At 45.6% G+C, this 21,971-nt stretch overlaps 1 protein-coding gene and 1 long non-coding RNA gene across 3 annotated transcripts in view; one reads left to right on the plus strand and one right to left on the minus strand.

The window, feature by feature from the left end:
* The window catches only part of ULK4 (unc-51 like kinase 4), a 592,138-nt gene that overhangs the window by 513,494 nt on the left and 56,673 nt on the right, over window positions 1-21,971 (plus strand). The gene's annotated exons all lie outside the window — the stretch shown is intronic.
* On the minus strand, window positions 14,753-16,995 carry LOC122492118. The gene is made up of 2 exons (XR_006299546.1): window positions 15,944-16,995; window positions 14,753-15,022 (listed from the first exon to the last, which is right to left on the minus strand). It is a non-coding gene; the product is annotated as an uncharacterized LOC122492118 (long non-coding RNA).

Raw genomic sequence — 21,971 nt, forward strand, 5'->3', positions numbered from 1 at the left:
GAGAGGGGGGACCCAGAATCCGAAGCAGGCTCCAGGCTCCGAGCTGTCAGCACGGAGCCCGACGCGGGGCTCGAACCCACGAAACCGTGAGATCACGACCCGAGCCGAAGTCGGATGCTCAACCGACTGAGCCCCCCAGGCGCCCCTCATAATGGTTTTTATTCTGTCTGATCACACTGGCATTTTAGCGGCAGTCTGCAGAGTCTTAGGAGGGGGGTGGGTGGTCTGTGGGACGTGTTCACATCAAGAGAGCTACTCACAGGCAAGGCCGGCTCCTAAGGCCCCCACGTAACCCAGAAACTAAGGGGTGGCGTTTCTTCTCCAGCACCCGGGACTCTCCTGGGGGTGCTAGAGAGGGAGCGCGCTACGTTGTCGGCCTCTGCAGCAGCCTCCCCACACCTGCGTCATTGTTTGGGGGGCCGAGGGTGGGGGGAGAGGTGGGGGACACTGAATCCCAGGTGCCAGGCACTCAGATCCTATTGGGGGAAAATTGGGGCCCTAGATACTTTCTCTCTCCTTATTTATTTTCTTTCGGGGAAGGTGTTCCTCTTTTTGGCTCTCTGCAGGGCAGAAATGCTGTTCTGAAGGTGAACATGAAAGCTCTCTTGGCAAAGAAATTGCTTTGCTCCGTTCGAGAAAGCTCTCTGCCTTTGAGAGAAGAGAGAGTGTGGGGCTCGGAGAACTTGATTAGCCCCTCATCTTCCCCTCCGGCTTCCAGGGACGAGGCTGGACAGAGAGGCTCACGCACTCTCCCCAGGGCTCTCTCTGTGCCCTCATCGCAGAGCTGCCCGAGATCCTGGGAATCCCTATCAGGACGGCAGACCCAGAGGGCTGAGCCCAGGGCCCACGCAGTGGGAGAGGAACTGTCTGTGGTTGAGGCTGATTCGGCCGCTGAGTGGCTTTGAAAATCCCACCTTTCGAAATGAGGACGCAACATCTCAGCTCACCACGAAAAGGGTGCGTTGTAAACTGTAACGTGTCAAGCAGGTTCAGTTGGTGGTGATGACGATCGTGAACTGTGGGTCGTGGGACCCCGGAATACTGTGTGTGTGCGTGTGTGCGCGTGCGCTTTGTCCCCATCTGGCAGAGAGCAGTTAGTGGTGACCTGCCCCGCAGGTGGTCAGCCCTTCCCTCATCCCGCTTTGCGGGACGGGGGAGCTGAGGAGCCCCCTCCTCCACACAGGCCAGCCTGCAGCAGTGACCGAGGGGGATGGCGGTGACTCCTGCTCCTGAACTCCTTCCCGCCCCCAGCCATGCAAGGAGCCTGTCAAAACAGCATCCATTTTATTTCACCAAAATGGCCTTTTTTAAGGTTGTTTGTTTGTTTTGAGAGAGAGAGAGAGAGAGAGAGAGAGGCAGAGAGAGAGAATGAATCCTAAGCAGGCTCCATGTGCCGTTAAGTGCAGAGCCCAAGACAGGGCTCAGTCCCATGAACCGTGAGATCATGACCTGAGCCAAAATCCAGAGTCAGACACTTCATGCCCGAGCCATTCAGGGGCCTCTATTTTTAAATAAACATGAGAAAGATACACCGTATAGTAGCACTTTCAGAGCCCAGAAATGTAAAGTTCGAAATAAAAATGGAGTCCTCATCGGGGTTTTGAGTAAGATGTGGATTTGCAGTTGACTCATTATGTACATGCATTCTCTCTAAGCCTCAGTTTCCCCATCAAGAAAACAGGACTGAGAAACAGGTAGAAAGATGGTGTGATGGCGCAGTAAGAGATTTGACGAGCATGGGCTGCAGAGCACTCCTCGTACAGAGCTAATTTCATCGACATCCTCAGTATGTTGGTTTGCAGAGCACTCTTTGTACAGAGCTAATATCATCAGCGCCCTTAGTATATTGGTTTGCAGAGCACTCCTTGTACAAAGTTCATATCATCGGTGCCCTTAGTATATTGGTTTGCAGAACACTCTTTATACAGAGCTAATATCATCAGCGTCCTTAGTATATTGGTTTGCAGAGCACTCCTCGTACAAAGTTCATATCATCGGCGTCCGCAGTATGTTGGTTTGCAGAGCACTCCTCGTACAAAGTTCGTATCATCGGCGTCCTTAGTATGTTGGTTTGCAGAGCACTCCTCGTACAAAGTCCATATCATCGGTGTCCTTAGTATATTGGTTTGCAGAGCATTCCTTATACAGAGTTAATATCATACAGAGTTCATATCATTGGTGCCCTTAGTATATTGGTTTGCAAAGCACTCCTTGTACAAAGTTCATATCATCGGTGTCCTTAGTATATTGGTTTGCAGAGCATTCCTTGTATAGAGTTCATGTTATTGGCATCTTTAGTGTATTGGTTTGCAGAGCACTCCTCATACAGAGTTCATATCATCAACGCCCTTAGTATGTTGGTTTGCAGAGCACTCCTCATACAAAGTTCATATCATCGGTGTCCTCAGTATGTTGGTTTGCAGAGCACTCCTCGTACAGAGTTAATATCATACAGAGTTAGTATCATCGGTGTCCTTAGTATATTGGTTTGCAGAGCACTCCTCATGCAGAGTTAATATCATCGGCATCCTCAGTATACTGGTTTGCAGAGCACTCCTCGTACAGAGTTCATATCATCAACACCCTTAGTATGTTGGTTTGCAGAGCACTCCTCGTACAGAGTTCATATCATCGGCCTCCTCAGTATGTTGGTTTGGAGCCACAGTGCAGCCCTTTCCCTGTTCCCAGAATGAGGAAGCAGAGCGCCAGGTTGGTTCAGACAGCTCCACGGCACTACAGGCAGTTACTGGGAGTGGGGCTGCAACCCATGGCTTCCGTGCAGTGCATGCCATGTGCGGACGTCGGGGTGGATGGCCTCTCCTGCCTCCCGGAGCCTAGTCCTGCCGGGTACCAGCCAGTGCCAGGCTCTGTAAGTGCCGGTGCTGGAGACCTACCTGAGGGGGTTAGCGGAGCCATCAAAGGAGGGATTGACCGTGGGCATTTGTAAAGGGGAGTGGATGTTGACTGGCCTGCAATTTCTCCTGCTCCTTTGAGTCAGCCCGGCACCTGCCTCTCCCAGCAAGTTCTCTCCTGCATTGACTCCTTGATCTCGAAAGCTGGGGAGGAGAAGTGAATGTCTGCGCAAGTGCACAAGGTACGCAGGACAGAAGTCCAAGGCACGCCCCTCTCACCACTCGCTTTCCTAAGCTGGACTCCAGTAACATTGGAGGAAGTTTCGGAAGGGGCTGAAGTTCAACCACACCATCCTTTCCTGGCTTTGGACTTCATATGGAGGAGCCTTCGGTGCATCCCGTTTTCCTAGAGCTCTTGCCGGTTGTTCTGTCTTGTACAGAGAGTGTTTTCCTCCAGTGGCAACCGTGGTGGTTTTCCCGCGAACAGTCCGCCTGGTCTCCGGGACGAGCTGAGAGAGTCTGGGTGGAAGCTGCGCTCATGTTCTGCGTGGCAGAGACTGTATACGCAGTCAGCTGACGTAGCTGGTGCTTCCTGCCCCGCCCCCCACCCCCTCGGGCATCCCTCTCTGCCAGCAAGCCGTGTTCTAGAAGAGGTTCGCTGTGTTTCCTGTTTTCCGATGAAGTATTTGTTTACAAGCACGTATTGGGTGACCTCATGTCGATGTGTTCCTTTCCACCCTTTGCATATTTCCTTAGAGCCTTGGGATGGGCCGTTTTTAAATATCTAAAATAAGAAATGATTTCAGATGACAGAGTCAGTGAGGCTCAAAGACCACTACATTCTTTGTGCCCTCTCACTTCTGACGCCCGACTCCCTTAAATTTTATGCCTTTGGGACACACCCGTCTTGCAGTAGCCAATTCCATGGTGTAGGTTAACATTATGCACAGCGCTCTTTAGCAAAATAGTTCTTTGCTTACCTTCAGCACAGGCCCCAATTTTCTTATGCCTTTGCATCACTAGTGGTGTGATTTTTTTTTACAAAGGGCAAAAGACTTTCATTTTGTCTTACGATCTCTTACATTTTTAGGGTGTTCCCAAGAAGCATCAGCTACCACCAAGACCTATTTTAATAATTTCCAATCTCATTAAACTTGATGATGCAAAGGTGAAGATATTCTTACCTTACTTGTTAGGGATCCATTAAATACATGAAAATATGGATTGATAAATATTCAAAGTTGCTGATTACTTTTGACACCAGGTTTTCAGTCCCAAGTCAGGAAATGTGATTCTTTACACACAGGTCGTCTTTCTGTGAAGTTAACCAGCGTTAAAGACCTGTGCCTTAGCTCCTGACTCAAATTAAGCTAACTTAAGACTCCACTCTTAATGAGTATATGTAATACTGTTGTTTCATGATTTAATTATCCGCTCTACTTGTCTTGCATAAGAACATTATTATGAAGAAATAATTGGGTGCTATCATTTTAAAAAAAAGCACCTTTTAAAAATCCATTTAGAATTGTCCAGGTTTTGTTTCTCTCACTTGTATAACCAGCAGTTTCATATAAATATCAATTTACCTTTGTCGCCCTTTCTTTCACCTTCTACGTTAGAACTTTTCACCCTGGGGGCACCTGGGTGACTTAGTCAGTTAAGCGTCTGACTCTTGATTTCAGCTCAGGTCAAGAACTTACAGCTTTGTGGGTTCAAGCCCCGCATCGGGTTCTGTGCTGACAGCATGGAGCCTGCTTGGGATTCTTTATCCCTCTCTCTCTGCCCCTCCCAACTCTCTTTCTCTAAATAAATAAGTAAATTTCAGAAACAATTTTTCATCCTGCCTTAACTTCTTGATCCCATGGAAATGAGCCATCATGTTGACTGTCCCTTTCCCCTCTAGCCATGACATTCCAGATTCCCGGTCGTTTTTTCCTGTTCAGTTTTTCCTTCCCTCCTTGTCTGAGTCTTCTTTTTTTTTTTTAATTTTTTTTTTTAACGTTTATTTATTTTTGAGACAGAGAGAGACAGAGCATGAATGGGGGAGGGGCAGAGAGAGAGGGAGACACAGAATCGGAAGCAGGCTCCAGGCTCTGAGCCATCAGCCCAGAGCCCGACGCGGGGCTCGAACTCACGGACCGCGAGATCGTGACCTGGCTGAAGTCGGACACTTAACCGACTGAGCCACCCAGGCGCCCCTGTCTGAGTCTTCTTTATTTGCACCCCCTTCAAAGGATGAGTTAAAACAAAAGTTAATTAAACATGAAACTTTTTCTTTTCGTTTTTTTTTTCTACTATATGTAGTTAATTCTTTTCCGTAAACCTTCAAATCCATTCTCGTTATTAATACATACATCGCAGATATCTATCTTTAGGCAGTAAACTTCAAAGACCCAGAATTGGTTCTTTGTTTAGATGATATGCGGCCACACAAGGGGACTTCCGTGGAGCGTGCGTGGAAGTGGAGGGGTGGCAGCGGAGGAGGGCTGAGCGACAAGCACCTTCCGAGCTGTATCCGGGTTGCTCCCCACGGCTCACTGTTCTGTGTCTTTTTTTTTTTCAACGTTTTTATTTATTTTTGGGACAGAGAGAGACAGAGCATGAGTGGGGGAGGGGCAGAGAGAGAGGGAGACACAGAATCAGAAACAGGCTCCAGGCTCTGAGCCACCAGCCCAGAGCCTGACGTGGGGCTCGAACTCCCGGACCGCGAGATCGTGACCTGGCTGAAGTCGGACGCTTAACCGACTGCGCCACCCAGACGCCCCTCACTGTTCTGTGTCTTTATGGACAAGCAGGAAACCTCTAAAGACGCTTAAAGCAGGTGCACCAATTTGAAAAGTACATCTCTCTATATATGAGTTTATATTTCTACATTTTCATGCCCTAAACAGAAAAAGAACCCCTAAAAAATGCCCCGAAGTCACTGTAGAGGTCCAGAAATGTACAGCTGCAAGGAACCCAGGATATCAGATGAGACGCTCTTTCTGTGGCGCCAAGGCTTGGGATGCCCTCAGCACGACAGAGGGAAACAAAGAGCCAAGTGGCCAGTGGAAGGACCCTCAAGAGATTCAACAGGCCTCCCCGTGGGAGTAGATGGGCGGCCTCTCAACTCCATTCACAAAAATAATTTTAGCAACGGTTCCTATAGGTGAAGCCTTCTCCAATTTGCAGCGCCTTTCACGGACCTCCAAGTTCAGCCCGCTTCACGTCACCATGGCAACACGCTTCTAATAAAGGAGGAGAGGGGAAGAAGCAATTTTGCAAACGTGACCTTTCCCTACCCTCAGTTTTGCCAGCGCGTGTGGGGTTTTTCCTGAGTTGTCCTGTCCTGCGAACTTGTATTCTCCTCTCAAGATCGTAACATCTTATAATAAATAGCCCCTGGTCGCTAAAGTGAGAAAGCCAGGCCTGGAAGCATTAGTAACACGGCACGAAGTATTCCATTTAGATCAGGAATTTCCAAGTGCCGGTCCATGGCCCAGCTGCTACGGAGTCCTGAAGGCCCCAGAACGGCCGAATCACAGTCTTCAGTCATGGTGCCCAGGAGCCGGAATCCTTAATGCTGCCTCCTCAGGAGCCACCAGGTTTGCCAATCCTGGTTTATTTCACACCGTTCCTGTCCTGAATAGCCAGCATGCCAACCCTGGCTCTGTGTCCTGTGTAGCAAACAGATGGAAAGTGAAACAGCTCATATCTAACCCTGCGTGGATGACAGAAGGAAGCTGCAAGAACTGTCTTAGACCAAAATAAAAATCATCATAAGATGGCACTATTCTTAGTTACCCTTAGGTAAGATAGGAAAGATTTCAGAATTAGAAGAAAAAAAAAATCCCAGACACCAAGACAAAGAAAGAGGAACGCGGGCCAAGGCTGGTGGCAACATCTACTGAGTTCAGCTCTTTCCCCAAGCACATGCCCCACATAGAGCCCCCTGTTCGGATTGTGTATCTAACCTCTCTGCACCAAATTTTCTGGGATTTTTGATGCATCCCCATTGAAAAGGATGTGGAGAGTCTCACAGTCACAGAAATGAGCAGGAACTACAGAGCTCATTTCTGTGAGCTCTGCGAATTCCCCTCTGCGAACGAGTGTCTGTGGAGGCCGTGTGCACCGTCAGGCTTTGCTGTTGTAGCATCGACTTCTGTGGATCCCACTGGCGATCAGTTTGCAGTTTGAAATTATCCAGCTTACACTTGTCTGTATGATTCCATTCAGTGAATTGATCCAAAATATCTCTGGATGGTGTTAAGCTAACTTAATATCAGGGGGAGCTGAGGGGCCCCCTCCTCCACACAGGCCCTTCCAGACTGCAGCAGTGACAGAGGGCGATGACATCTCTCTGATGTCTGAAATGGAACCTTCTAGAAAGATTCTTTCGCACGTTGCCTGGATTTGTCACGGCTGTGCTTAAGTTATTCAGAAGTGTGTTATCCACCTGCCTTCTGGATCTCCGTGCATAACGCTGTGCTTGAAAAATGTTTCAGAAATTCCAGATGAGATGACTAGAAAGTATGTTTAAAGATTGATTAAAGTTAAAGGTTGGTGCCAACCTTGTTAAAGAAAGGATCTTAAACTCTCTTGCCTGCCATACCATCTGGCCATCCAAGCGGCGTAGTGCAGGCTTAGTCCTGGCTTCCAACCAAGACTGTCATTGGGAAGATGGGATGTTCTAAATACTGTCCTTTTGCACCACTGGTGTCATTATCCATGATGCAATCAAGTTAATTCTTGCTGGGACTTGACTATCTTCGAGAATTTTTTTTTTTTTTAATCATGTGAACGATTGATTGGAATTGACACATGTTGAGATGGCCCCAGCTTGGGTTTGTAATGGATGGCTTTTGGGATAGATCAGCTTTGAAATGGAAATGTGGGTACATCTTTACGTTTTGTTTTATCTTATTTTATTTTTAAAAGCTATTTATTTTAACTGATAGAAAACTTGGAAAGACATTTAAGAGGAAAGAAAAACTATACCATAATCCCGGATAAATTGTTGGCTATAATTTTGGTGCATTTTCTTCTTTAATCATATGTCTACTCATTCTGTATTACTGAGTATTTATTGATCAGTTATTCCTTATAAGACACTAAGGAACAATCTGAAGTTATTGAGAGTCAAACAGATGAGTGCAATTATTGGGGAACTCTCATGAAGTCCAAACGGGGAAAACAAAGTGTTAAGAAATTTGTCTCCAACAGCTTCCGAAGTTGCACATTTGGCACCAATGTTGTGAGTGAGGAGGAAGGTGGAATGCAGAGAAAATGTTCATTTTTACTTTGAATCTGTAAAATGCTTAAGAAAATGTGTAGGTAAATATAGAAAAAAGGAGAAACTGAGGGATCCTCAATGACTTTGTGACACTTTTGTTACCCTGGGGTTGGAGATGTGGACAGAAGACAAAAAGCCTAAGAATAACCGTAGGTAGACATTTTCCTTCATGTTTTTACTATTTTTTTTTAAGGATCAGGTTTTATTCTATAATTGCAGACATTATTAACCCAAGAACACTCCATTTTCTTTCGATAATTAGAGTAGATTAGCTGTCAAGAATCTGGGGACACATGCCCAGTTTGAATTGATTTGCCCAAATGGTGCTGCTCTCTTGACGAGTCCCTTATGTGCATCATTGCCCTGCCATTTCCTCAATTGTTGGCCCAAAGCAGCTCCCCGCCCCCAGGGAGACAGCCCTGCCTGATGCATTTGGAACTAACTAGGTCTCTTACCCTTAATGAATGGTTGCAGGCCTGACCCGCAGAGCTAACCGATACCTCAGACAGTCTGAGGGTAACTCCCTTCTTTCACCCAAATGGCTGCTGTGCCTGAAAGGGTGATAGCCCAAGAGCAGGGACCTGAGGCTGGTTCAGTGTTTTTGTGGGAGGTGTGTGTGTGTGTGTGTGTGTGTGTGTGTGTGTGTGTGTGTGTGTATACACACACATGTTACATGAGTAGACCCTTTAGTCTTTGGGAAACTGACATGACAGGTGCTGGGCTCCAGAGCTCAGGGACACCGCCCCCTCGGCCCCCATCCCCCCCACTCCCAGACTGGCAGAGATGGGCCACTCCTCCTGGTATCCCTTTAGCCTCCTCACTCCTCCTTTCTTTCTGACCTCGGTAGCCACTGTGAGCATAACAGCAGGGCTTAGCAAAAGTCCAGAACTCCAGACTCCTTCCATGGTCATGGGTGGACCAGAACTGCTGAAGGGAAATTGTGGGCATAAAAGTCCTTTAAGCCACGGAATTCTGGGGGCAGAGGGTTCTTTGGAGCTTTTAGGTGACTTGGAGGTGAACAGACATCTTAGTCTGTGGCTTGGCTCTGGGCCTCTCACTCTGCACTCTTTACCTTGATAATCACCTGCCTCTTAACAGAATCGTTGCTTGTCCCTGCCCAGCTCTGGTCCCTGAAGCCTCATTCCTGGATGGGTGTATAGAACAGGAGGAGAAAAGTTACACCGAACCTTTGCGGTTTTGCCTATGAGAACTGCCTAGGTAAGCATTGCCTGAGGAATCAGGATAGCATGTGAGCAGTGGCCAGTCTTGGGAAATGTCCAAATGTGCTCCAATCGTCAGATAATTTATAAAACTCATAAAAAGAAGTCAGTATAGGGTCAGTTTCCCTGGGAAAGCAAAATCAAGATGCTTTTGGGTAGAGAGAAGCTGGCAGAAGTTGATTGAATGGAACAAGGGGGAAATAGGCATGTAGGGATTAGAGATGCAGAACGTCCTCGTACTGGCCAGTTCTGATCTCTGACATTGACTCCAGTACGCTGAGTCCAGAAAGCTCAGCGACAGCAGGATTGTGAAATCTGTGGCAGGAAACAGCTCTTAGCTTCAGGGGAGAAACACATTTAACTGTCCAAAGAGGAAACACAGGGCCTGTGGAGGTAGGGCCAGTTAATGTGATATTAATCTGAAACATCTTCATGCTCACACAAATTAGGGAACTTGAATTCTGGTGCTTATATTTTAATAATCCAGTATGTTTCTATATTTTTGTTCCCTAATGCAACACCATCTGTCAAATCTAATATCCTCTTACAGTGAATACGCTTTTTTTGTGAAGAGCTCTATTTTTTCATTCAAATGGTTCAAAACCCTAACATATATATAAATAAAGGCATTTATTGGTATATTATGTTAGTGAAAACTTGGAAATAATCTAAATGTTCATCCATAGGGACCTATTATGTAAATGTTGGTCCATCTGTATAATAGAATACTATGCAGTTCTTAAAAATGTTGTGGTAGAACCATATCGTATTGATGGGAGAAGATGTTTATGGTACCAGGTTACACAACTGTGTTTATAATAATATCCCATTTTTGTGAATACTGAATAGATATGACTAAGTTTAGAAACAAGTCTATAAGGAATAGGCATCAAACCATTAATAGTGTATCCCTGGAAAGGTGAGAGCTATAGAGGGAAGATTCCATTCTCTTAGCCATGCTTGTATGCGTTCATGCCTAACATTGGGTTTTTTATAGTGAGCATGGACTTTGTTTTTTTTTTTTTTAGACTTCATATTCCGTTTAAACACCAGTGGTAAGAAAAAGATCACTAAAGGCACTAACTCCTATGATTTCCTTAAACTGGATTCACTGCTTCCCAGATAGAGCCAAAAAAGTTTAGAACATCTGAAGAAACAGAGATTTCAAAGGAGCCATCCTAGCCCATTGAAGTCCCTCCTTACCCTCTGTTTAAAAATTTGGACTGTTACGGGGCACCTGAGTGGCTCAGCCGGCTGAGCCTCTGACTTCGGCTCAGGTCATGGTCTGGTGGTTCGTGAGGTGAGGCCCCGTGCCGGGCTGTGTGCTGACAGCTCAGAGCCTGGAGCCTGCTTCCGATTCTGTGTCTCCCTCTCTCTCTGCCCCTCCCCCTCTCACCCTCTCTCTGTCTCTCTCAAAAATAAATAAGCATTAAAAAATTTAAAAAAAAAGAAATTTGGACTGTTGATACACAGCAGCTTGGGTGGATCTCAGAAACATTGTGCTGAATGAAAGAGGCCAGTGTCCGAAAGTTACATACGGTATGATTCCATTTACCTGACACTCTCAGAACACCCTCCCTGTAGGGACAGCAGAGAGAGATCACGGGTTACCAGGGTTTGGGAAAGAGGACAGCAGAGGGGGATCGTCTCTGGCGATGGAACCGTTCTGGATCAGGATGGTGGCAGGGGTGAACATGTAATTTTCATGCCAGAATTCGTAGAACAAACCACAGAAAAGTCCATTTCACTCCGTGTTAATTAAAACAGGTTTTCTTGAGCGGTAAAATAAAGGAACAGGGAACCGAGGAGGATTGTGTGTCTGACCCCACGGAAGAACTTGGCCATGGTCTTGCAATTGTTAGCACCGTATATTTGCTTCTCTGCAGGGCCTGCTGTCCTTGGCTGAGTCTCAGACACAGGCCTCACCCTCACCTGTGTGCCCAGGGCACCAGTCCCTCCACCTGACAACTGTGAGGGATGGTCCCATTTGTGTTCGAGCAAATCCCATATCGGGAAGCTCAGTACCTTTCACGACTTTATCTTGGGTTTACGTGTATGCCTTCTATGGAACTTCGGCCCTCCAGCTTCCACCAAGGGAATCTCATGTTGCTCTCTGGCAATAAAATAAGGCCAACTCCAGAAGCATCTGTTTATTGCAGTCACATCTCTACTCTCTGAGGGTCTTACATCTGCTACGTTCCGCTCGTGAGACCCTCCAGCTTTCTGGTCTCTTTTGTCCGTAAATGCATCGGGCAGAAGTGGATGTGCTCCTCTGTCTGTGGTCTGGCAGGGGAGGACGGAGCCGGCCAGCTCTCCCGCTGATCCTAACACAGGCTTTCGGTCAATGGCACCGCTGGTCACGTGGCCATTTCTAGAGGCCATATCCTTCTGTGGACTCAAAGTGTGCAAACACCATCTTTTCACACCTGCTGCCATGGGGCCTCGTCCCGCCCATCGTATTCACGAGCAGGTGCTTCGGAATTGCACGTTTATCCTGCTCAGGTGTGTCTTCCTAGGGTGAGCATCCCAAACTATCCAGGATCCTCCAGGGTTCCACCATCTGGCACACCCACCGTCCTTGCCAGCCTCAGGCTCAGACATGCCCAGCCTCCATCTCTTGTCAGTATCGTCCCTCTTCCTGAGAGACTTGAAGAAGGGAGATGCCTCAGCTCCATTTCTGCCCCATCACCTGTGATTCACCGGGAGAGCCGGTTCCACAGGAAAAGAAGGGCCAACGTGCCCTTGAGGTTTCCTCTGCCCATGTTCCTTTCTGAAAAGATTCTCTCGTGTTCCCAATATTGTCACTCTTTAAATGTGACCGGTAATTGTATGCCTTGATAGGCCGCTTTAGGCTGGTGGGGCAGGACGGCGCCGCATAAACACAAGTTATCTTCCTAATTGGCATCATTGCATACTTCAGTGGGTCTGAAACCTCGAGGCCTTCTCTGGCACTTCATGGGTGTGGAGTTGTGAAATTCCTACACATCTGGACGTCTTATTTCCATAATTGCTGCACTTGAAAGGTGACTACTGGCCTGTTCTAGAATGAAAAGGTGTTAATTATGTTAATAATTAGGAATTGTGAAGCAGCTTCTCTTAGTGAGTCCCGGAGGGGTGTGGGTTACAGAGACGACAGAGAAGACAGGTAGCCAGTGACCTGGTGCCGCTGTAACAGAGCAAATGGCCGTGAAGGGAAGTACAGACTCGACAAAGAAATGTGAGAAAAATGTGTAAAGGGAAAGCGGATTATAAGTGGTCATTGAGGCAATTTTTCGGCCTGACTAGAAAGTGCACTTGATATAATGAGCTAAGTTAAAGAGACCGGGGATCTGGCGCAGTTTGCTTCCGAACAAAGTGTTCTGTGGCCTTTGTCCATCAAGATACCTTCTTAAACATTGCTAAAAATGGGAGGGTAAATGCAGCGACCGCTGGATCATCCATATGCTTTCCCTCCTAGAAGCCACGGGTTTGTTTCCAAACCTCTTTTTTTCCCCCTCATTTCACCAAAAACTAAATTAAATAACTCATCCCGAAGCAATGTGCTGGTCTACCTTATCCAGAGGTTGGAAACACCAAGACGGAGATCCTAACATATAAATGCAATGTTATCAAACAGGGACCTGTGTTTTTTTTTTAATTAATTAACTAATTGATTAATTTTAATTTTTTAAATTTACATCCAAGTTAGCAAATAGTGCAACAATGATTTCAGGAGTAGATTCCTTAGTGCCCCTTTCCCATTTAGCCCATCCCCCTCCCACAATCCCTCCAGTAACCCTCTGTTTGTTCTCCATATTTAAGAGTCCCTTATGTTTTGTCCCCCTCCCTATTTTTATATTATTTTTCTTCCCTTCCCTTATGTTCATCTGTTTTGTGTCTTAAAGTCCTTATATGAGTGAAGTAGTATGATATTTGTCTTTCTCTGATTTCACTTCGCATAATACCCTCTAGTTCTATCCACGTAGTTGCAAATGGCAAGATTTCATTCTTTTTGATTGCCGAGTAATACTCCATTGTGTGTGTGTGTGTGTGTGTGTGTATGCATGCATGTGTGTGTGTGTGTGTGTGCACATGTTCTTTATCCATTCATCCATCGATGGACATTTGGGCTCTTGCCATACTTTGGCTATTGTGGATAGTGCTGCTGTCACAATGGGGGTGCATGTGTCCCTTTGAAACAGCACACCTGTATCCCATGGATAAATGCCTAGTAGTGCAATTGCTGGGTTGTAGGGTAGTTCTGTTTTTAGTTTTTTGTGGAAGCTCCATACTGTTTTCCAGAGTGGCTGTACCAGTTTGCATTCCCACCAGCAGTGCAAAGAGATTCTCTTTCTCCACATCGTCGGCAACATCTGTTGTTGCCTGAGTTGTTAATGTTAGCCATTCTGACAGGTGTGATGTGGTATCTCATTGTGGTTTTGATTTGTATTTCCCTGATGATGAGTGGTGTTGAGCATTTTTTCATTGTCGGTTGGCCATCTGGATGTCTTCTCTGGAGAAGTGTCTATTCATGTCTTTTGCCCATTTCTTCACTGGATTATTTGTTTTTTGGGTGTGGGTTTGATAAGTTCTTTATAGATTTTGGATACTAACCCTTTATCTGATATGTCGTCTGCAAATATCTTCTCCAATTCCATTGGTTGCCTTTTAGTTTTGCTGATTATTTTTATTTATTTTTTAATGTTTATTTATTTTTGAGAGAGCGTGCATGAGCAGGGGAGGGGCAGAGAAAGAGGGAGACACGGAATCTGAAGCAGGCTTCAGGCTCTGAGCTGTCAGCACAGAGGCTGACACAGGTCTTGAACTCATAAACCATGAGATCATGACCTGAGTTGAAGTTGGACGCTCAAGCGACTGAACCACCCAGGCGCCCCACTGACCTGTTTTATAGAACTACTCCTAAACTACTTGGTCAAGAGACTGCATTCAATTCAGAGCCCTTACATAAAGTATTTGCCACCATGGTCTAGGGACCCTGCTCTTGATGGGCTGAGAAGGGGCTGGCCTCTGGGTCAGTGGTCCCTCTGGTTGATAGTCTGGTGAATGGTACCCCTGTTTTCTGTGTCCCTCCCAAAGCACCAGACACTGTCAAAGAGGGCCATTTCTAATAGGCCTTGACATAGTTAAACTGTCCATTCTCACCAATCAGGGTAACATGACTTAGGGAGAGAGAAGAGAAACTTCATTACAAACAGCTCAAAACATCTGGAAAACAGACTTTGCACATGACCATCAAAATACACATTTTGTGTGAGCTTTTCCTTTTATTCCAAAGCCCCCAAGCATGTATCCTGTTGACTGTAAGCTTCTATTGCATTACGTCTGCCATTGACCTAATGTTTTTCTTTTTCCCCTTTTCAAACGGGAGATAGCATATAATACCATTCTACTACGTGTGTAGTCTTGTGTATATCCAAGCATGTAAATGTAACTTTATTTAGCTTGCACTTAATACATTTCCCAACAACCGTAGGGTAATCTAGTTGAAGAGGAAAGCTGGGGATTGTAGCAGGCGGGCATTTCAATCACAGATTCTAAATTATGCTTCAGTTAATAATGAAATTCTTGCAGGAATTAGCTGTGAACTTGTACCCGAGAATCGAATTTGAAGAGTTGTCCATGTTGATTTGTGAAGGGGACTGGTACTTCTCACGGTCAGAAGGCTGGGGATTGGCAGCCTGCAGAGAGAATGGGAGAACAGATCAGAGCAGTCTGTCCTCAGGGAGCCCATGCTGCACTCGGGGCGGGGGGAGGGGGGTGTGGCTGGAGCTCAGTCATCGTGTCCCCTGATTTTCACTGGGCCATGACTAAGACCTGGCTTTATTTTATTACATATATAAATGCATTACTTTATGTTTATACAGATATATGCATATACACATGTGTACATATATATACAGAGTTATGTATACATACAATATATATTGTCCATTAAAATTTTTTTTTAATGTTTACTTATTTTTGAGAGAGAAAGAGAGAGGCACAGTGCAAGCAGGAGAAGGGCAGAGACAGAGGGAGACACGGAATCTGAAGCACACTCCAGGCTCTGAGCTGTCAGCACAGAGCCCGATGCGGGACTCGAACTCACGAACCCCGAGATCATGCCCTGAGCTGAAGTCAGACACCCAGCTGACTGAGCCACCCAAGAGCCCCTAATATCCATTTTTTATATACATACATATTACAAAATCCATTCTTTCATTAAAAACAGCTCTTTTGGTGTCAGGGGCTTCTCACATGCAATTTCTGTGTCCTGAAAACCATTTTCAACCAAGACAATGACATAAATTCTAGAATTTACTGAATGGATAAGTATTTGCATTGAAAGTGTCTGCTTTGCATAATAATGTAAAATCTGATTTCTTCCTTATATTTAGTTAGAGTTTAACTCTTCTCTTTCTTCTAGGAAACCAATTAATAATTTATATTTAAATATAAGTATTTTTTGAAAAGTTGGCTCAGCCCCTAGTCTGTCTAACTGGTACTTCGTCTTAATTCTTCAAGGTCCCCGGGACACCCCCACCTCCCGGACTTTCAGACGTCCTCACTTTTCTGAGTGACCTAACTGATACCGTCACTTTTTGAAAAGAGGGATTTACCTTGGGGCTTCTCGGGAAAATATCGCCATTGCACTCATCTCCTGGTCACCGGGGACTGAGAGAACAGTGTCAAGCCGTACTTTAATGAAAAGCGTATCACCCAAACCATCAGAAAATTGTAGGTTGTGCCAGGAAGAAATGAGGGGCATTCTCCCACCCCAACAAGCCCGACTGGTCCCTCCCAGTGCAGATGATCTCATTTGGCTGGGTAATTATCTCCTTTGGAAAGGTGATCATTTGTTTTTACTCTTGTGGTGCTAATTTTTTTTTTCCAGCCTAATATTTTGGTACAATACTTCTCCACGCAAGAGTGAAACACGCGTCGTTTGTCATGAGATGGTAGTTGGAAAACAAGAGAAGCCGAGGAGACCCCTCCTAGGATCATGATGTACAAGATGAAAGAGGAAAATGCCTTTATATGGCCCTCCAGGAGAGAAAGAGAAAAATACGGGCAGGGAGAGTCCCAGAGAGAGAGGGGCCCTTCGCCTTCAACCTTGGCTTTTGCTTGTGTCTTCCCCCATTGTTCTTTCCACTTTCCCAGTTTCCCCCTGTCTCTGTCAGCCCTCTGTCTGCTGAAGGAGTGGACACTCCCCTAACGGGCTCTTAATCTTCTATACCTAATAGCGTTCCTGAGCCTGTCTTCTGTGATTCTTGAGTTCCTATTAACCTTTTCCTGTCTACTCTCCCTGCCAAATTAAGGCAGGGATGTTTTCTTACATGCCTTTGTATAGCTCTTGCATGGAGCAGGCCCTCAATAAATGCATTGACTTTAATACAGGATCTCATAAATGGAACAGATACTCCACCGTCCCCTCGCTCAGCGTAGCTGTCGTATTCAGCGGAGGATTGATTAAGGACTATTGAATGATAGGTAGTGTAGTGACACTAGCTTGAAGACTCCTTCCCGGGGGCCAGGCCTGCATCTTCTTTGTGCCTCCTTGCGGCCCTAACACAGGACGGGCTCACCAGAGTCTCAGAACCTGTTCCCTGAGTTGAAAGGCAGAGAACGGGCTGCCTTCTTCATGCTGCAGAGTACCCGCAATCTCAGTACCCCGAGCCCAGGCCGGGGTACCCCTCCGCCTTTGACACACCGTCTGCAAGTGGGATTGGACTGGGGGAGGAGAGGGGCCCTCCCAGCAACCTCACAGGCGTCCTCGCCACCAGCCTGGCCCCCCCTGGGCCATCGGCAGAGTCATGTGCCTGGGTGCGGGCTTCTCGGAGGTGAGCTCCTGGCTTGCCGGGGAAGACTTAATCTCCTGTAATACAGCAGTGTGAGACCACTACGGTTTTTAGTCGATCCTGTAAATCCTACTTAAGGAAAATGTTCGTTGTTTGTCTTGTAGCTGAAGTTAAAGTTTCTTTCTCTAGATAGATGCACCGTGCCCACTGTTTTTTGCTGTTGTAATTCAACTATAAGCTAAGCTATTTGTCGTTGTTTGTCTTCTCCCTCTCCACGCTCCACTCATGCACAGAGAGCTCTTTTGTGTTTGTATGTGTGTGTGTGTTTACTTTACCCAAGTGATACTGTTCTTGTGAATGTGATCATGTTCTCTCTTTTCTTTAACATTTCTTTTTTAACCTAACACTGTACTTGAAAGCCCCGTTCATGTTACTTTATGTACGTGTAGTTCTTTGCATCTGGAATATAGACCATACATGGGCATAACTTTATTTCAATAAGTCCTTGCAGATTGTTTGACAGAGCGGCTGTGCAGGGTTAATCCCCCACAATGGTTCTGGAGGGTCCTTGGCTCCTGTGTATCCTTGTCAACGTTCAGTGTAATCTGCCTTTCTGTTTTCCAGGCACTCATATCCACTCTGGTGGGTGCAAGGTCATGTTTCACTGTAAATTCATTTTGCATTTCTCTGCACACAAGTGCTTCTGTGAATTTTCTGTTCCTATCCTTTGCCCATTCTCCTGTTGGTATTCCTGGCTTACTTGTCGATAGTCTAGGTATTTATATGTGGGTCTAAAGATGCCAAATAGTATCTCCACGCCTGGCATGTTTGTTGACTTTGCCTGTCCTGTCCTTCGCTGACCAGAAAAATATCAGCTGTTTGTCTTTGGTTTGTACCTTGAGAGCTTGGCTCGAGAAGGCTTCCTCTAATCCCTGGTCATAAAGATAACCTCCTACAGTGTGTTCTTTTCACCTTCTTTTCGAAATGTCACCCAATAAATCTCTGGCACACATTTATTTTGGTTCCTTTAATGTTGAGTCAAGCACAGATCCTGAGTACAGATTTCATGTGTTTGTGACGTAGTCTAGTAAGCAGTACCTGCTGAGCATTTTGGATCTTTTGGCCGGAAGTAGGCGTCCGTCATTTCTTTTTCCGGTTGTTCTCAAACTTTGGTGTTTATGCGAATCCCCCGGGAGCTTTGCAGAGATGCAGATTCTTGATCCCTGCCAACTACCGTAAGTTCATTAGGTCTGGGGTGGGACTCTGGAATCTGCTTTTCATCCAGTTTGAGATGGTTCCCATGCAGGTGCTCTATGGCTAGCACTCGGGGGTACTTTCAGTGGGTCCAGTTGGGGCAGGTACATTACTTTAAGAAATAACAGCCGCAACAATCCAAATACAGGACTTTGAGCAAAGGGACAGCAATGGAAAATTTCCCTGCAACACCAGTCCAGCCTTTGTGGAGTAGGGGTGTCACTGGCTGGAGGAAGCAAAGCTTCTATCCCTAGGAGTTGTTGAATTTTTTATACCCCTAGCTCTTTTCACACTAATGCTGACTTTCTAAAGGGCACTGGAGACTAGAAACGGTTTTTTAGAGACCATTACCACCCTCATTAACACCTCTCCTCTTCTTTTAAAGGGGCCCCCTGAAGTAGTAATGGAAATGTGAGATCTTGGGAGAAAGCACCTTCCCAGGGTCCCAGTTTGCTGTATTACAAAGGGAGAAAAGTAAGAACCAGAAAGGTCTGGCAATTAAGACCCATGGACAGTTTCCAGGCTTTAAAAAATGGCAGTAAGCTATAATTGCATTAAATTACTGAGCTTAAAACTTGTTCCAAAGCAGCCTCCGTGGCTTATTTAAAGGCTGGGACGTCTCAGGATCGATTCAGGAGCACATTCACGCTTGAGAAGGATTCTTGTCCAGGACGGAGGCAGGCAGAAGTTGTGCTCAGCGCTCAGCCTGGTTGGCGGGAGTGGGCAAGGTTAGTGGATGGTTCCCTTGGTCCCACAGACACTGGAGGAATTTATACTATGTGTGTGAGGTTGCCGGGGACCCAGCCACTCTCCTTGTTCTTGGAGAATGTGCTGGGATTCTCTCGGCTGCCTTGTATTAACACGTTCATCATCCTTACCAAGGTAGTAATAGTGAAACCCTCTGGATTCATATAGCTTGGTTTACACAGGACTTTCCCCTAGATTATCTCATAATAATAATGGCTGCTTTTTGTCCCGTGTCCGCAATGAGATGGATGCTTTACGTACATTACCCTGAATCCCCCTCAAGAAATCCGTGCTTCTATAGTTGGGGAGACAAAGGCTCAAACCACTCAAATGTGTCACGTAACCAGTAAGCAGCATCTGGAACTCACAATTCGAGTAGCAGATTTTCTAGTCATGTGCAGTGTGTTCAGTGATTTAAGGAAAATACAAGTTTTTATTTGTTTTAACCCATAAACATTTAAAATATAGCATATTTATATCACTTCTGAGTTGTATTAAGTTATGAGAAACTTTTGTATCTGTCTAGACAGAGAAACCACTGTGGATTCAGTGCATGAAAGCTTGGGCTCTACATGTATTATTCAACGACTCCTGCCCTTTCAGTCCCCGATTCCATGATTTTAAGAGAGTTATCTAACCTATCTTCAGTTTCCAGATCTATTAATTGGGCAAAGTGGCAATGTATTTCATGTAGTTCTTGGGAGACTTATGTGATGTAATACATATAAAAGGTTTGAAGGGCATCAGGTACATGGGAAACACCAATAAATGGTAGATGTTTAAAAAATAAATATGGTGGGGCACCTGGGTGGCTTAGTCGGTTAAGTGTCTGACTTCAGCTCAGGTCATGATCTCGTGGTTCATGAGTTGCAGCGCCACCTTGGGCTCTGTGGTGACAGCTCAGAGCGTGGAGCCTACTTCAGATTCTGTGTCTCCCTCTCTCTCTGCCCTGCCCCACTCATGCTCTCTTTCTCTCTCAAAAATAAACTTAAATAATTCAAAAAATAAATATGGTGATAAGATGGCATTTGCCACGGGAGATCGGAGATGTACTTATTTTGACCATGTATCAGGATGTATTTAGGCTAATAAAACGATACATGCAAAGACTTCTTCTTATTTTCTAGAACCTAGATTTTGAGAGAGCCAGACCTGCAGATTCTCCCTTTTGATCTGGCCTCTCCCAAAATTGACAACAGTTAAACACCTTGCTCATTCTGATGAGTTAGGGTAACCATGCACGTGTGGCACAAAAATTGCTGTTAGGTCTTTCGAGCCATTGAGATCTCTGTGGAAATGAGGTGGCCTGCAGTTCTTATGATGGAGACCATCTGGTTGGCGGAATAAATTGCAGTCATGAACCCTTCCTCGCACTAGCCCACAGCACCCCCTCCCCAGAGGAGATGCCCTCAGACCAAAGAGAGAAACACAGCCTGCAGGGCCTTCCTCAAGGCTACCCCAGTCTCCGCACAGCCATTTAAAGTCGTCTCCGGGGCCATCTTGTACTACCTTTTCTATTGCACTTAAGTCAAATAAGAACCCCATCCTAGAAAGGATGTAAGAAATACCTTAACTCATGTTCACAGACCTGTCACAGCTAATGATACCTTTTCAGACATAATCCTTTATTCCTCAAACTCCACCATCAGACAATCAGTGGTACAGACTCCTCCATTGTTCTGTTTAGGATGAAATTAACATGCTGGGAGTAAATGTTTGTAATGGATCTGTCATCTTCTGCCAGTTACGGTGACATCACTGATTAAGACCACTTCATTCCAAATGCCACCCAAGTTTTCTCTGTAAGTCATGATCGGACACATGGTGTCCAAGTTGCAGTTCTAGATTTGCTCTCCCCTCACAGAGGACACTGCTGATTGTCTGCTGCTGTCACTCTCAGGTGTCTCGAGTGACTGGCTGACCCTGTACATCAGGATTTCCCTCCGGGCATGCTACAAGCCCTGGACTTTTCTCTTCCTGACAACGCTCTGCATAGTGCCCTTACTACGTAGAAGACTCTGGATAAATTGTTTTAGGATAGTGTTAGCTATGATCCAGAACAAAAGCTTTGTGTGTAGCATTTCTTCCAGCTCTCTGGTCTGCCTGTAAGTACTATTACATTTATATTTAAGAAACTAAAGTTTTAAACTATGCCTGCTGACCGGATTTAAAACCAAACCCAAATACCCATTTTTATTAAAATACACAAGCAACCATTCTTTAACAACTCACCTAACAAACCCAGTTCAAGCCTGTGTGGACTTCTTAAATTAGAATACCAAACTCGTTCTACAAAGTGAAATTCTACTTGAGACCTGTATTCTAAAAATATCGTCTCCATTCTCTATGCCAGAGAAAATTCCACCAATTACTATTTACCAGTCGTGAAATGGAAGAACTAAAACAAGGAGATTTTTTTCTGTCTTGTTTTTTTTTTTTAACCTGTATTTGCCCCATTAGGGTTTTCTCGAGAGGTAAGATAAAGGGTTGAGAGCAATTTTTTTCCTTTAAACTCATTAATATTTTACCTTAATCCCTGGGACAACAGCGTCAGATACACCCATTAGTTAAAGGGTCAATAAAACTGCATCCACAGGAGGAAGGAGGTCAGGTGATAGATTCCCTGCAGCACCTGTGAGTTAACAGTAAACAGATATCAAAAGCGGTTGGCAGCAACTTTCCCAACCTGGGGACCTGAAAGTAAATCTTTCCTGTCTGTAATCACAGGAAGTTATTCTGGAGGGTGCCAGAGCCCTGGTTTGTGGTTTAGGCAGCGTTGCGGAATAAATCAGAACTCTGTAGAGTATTCCGGTAAATTTCTCCATCAGAATTACAATTCTGGTCAGCA

This window comes from Prionailurus bengalensis, chromosome C2, assembly GCF_016509475.1.
Source record: "Prionailurus bengalensis isolate Pbe53 chromosome C2, Fcat_Pben_1.1_paternal_pri, whole genome shotgun sequence".
NCBI lineage: Eukaryota > Metazoa > Chordata > Mammalia > Carnivora > Felidae > Prionailurus > Prionailurus bengalensis.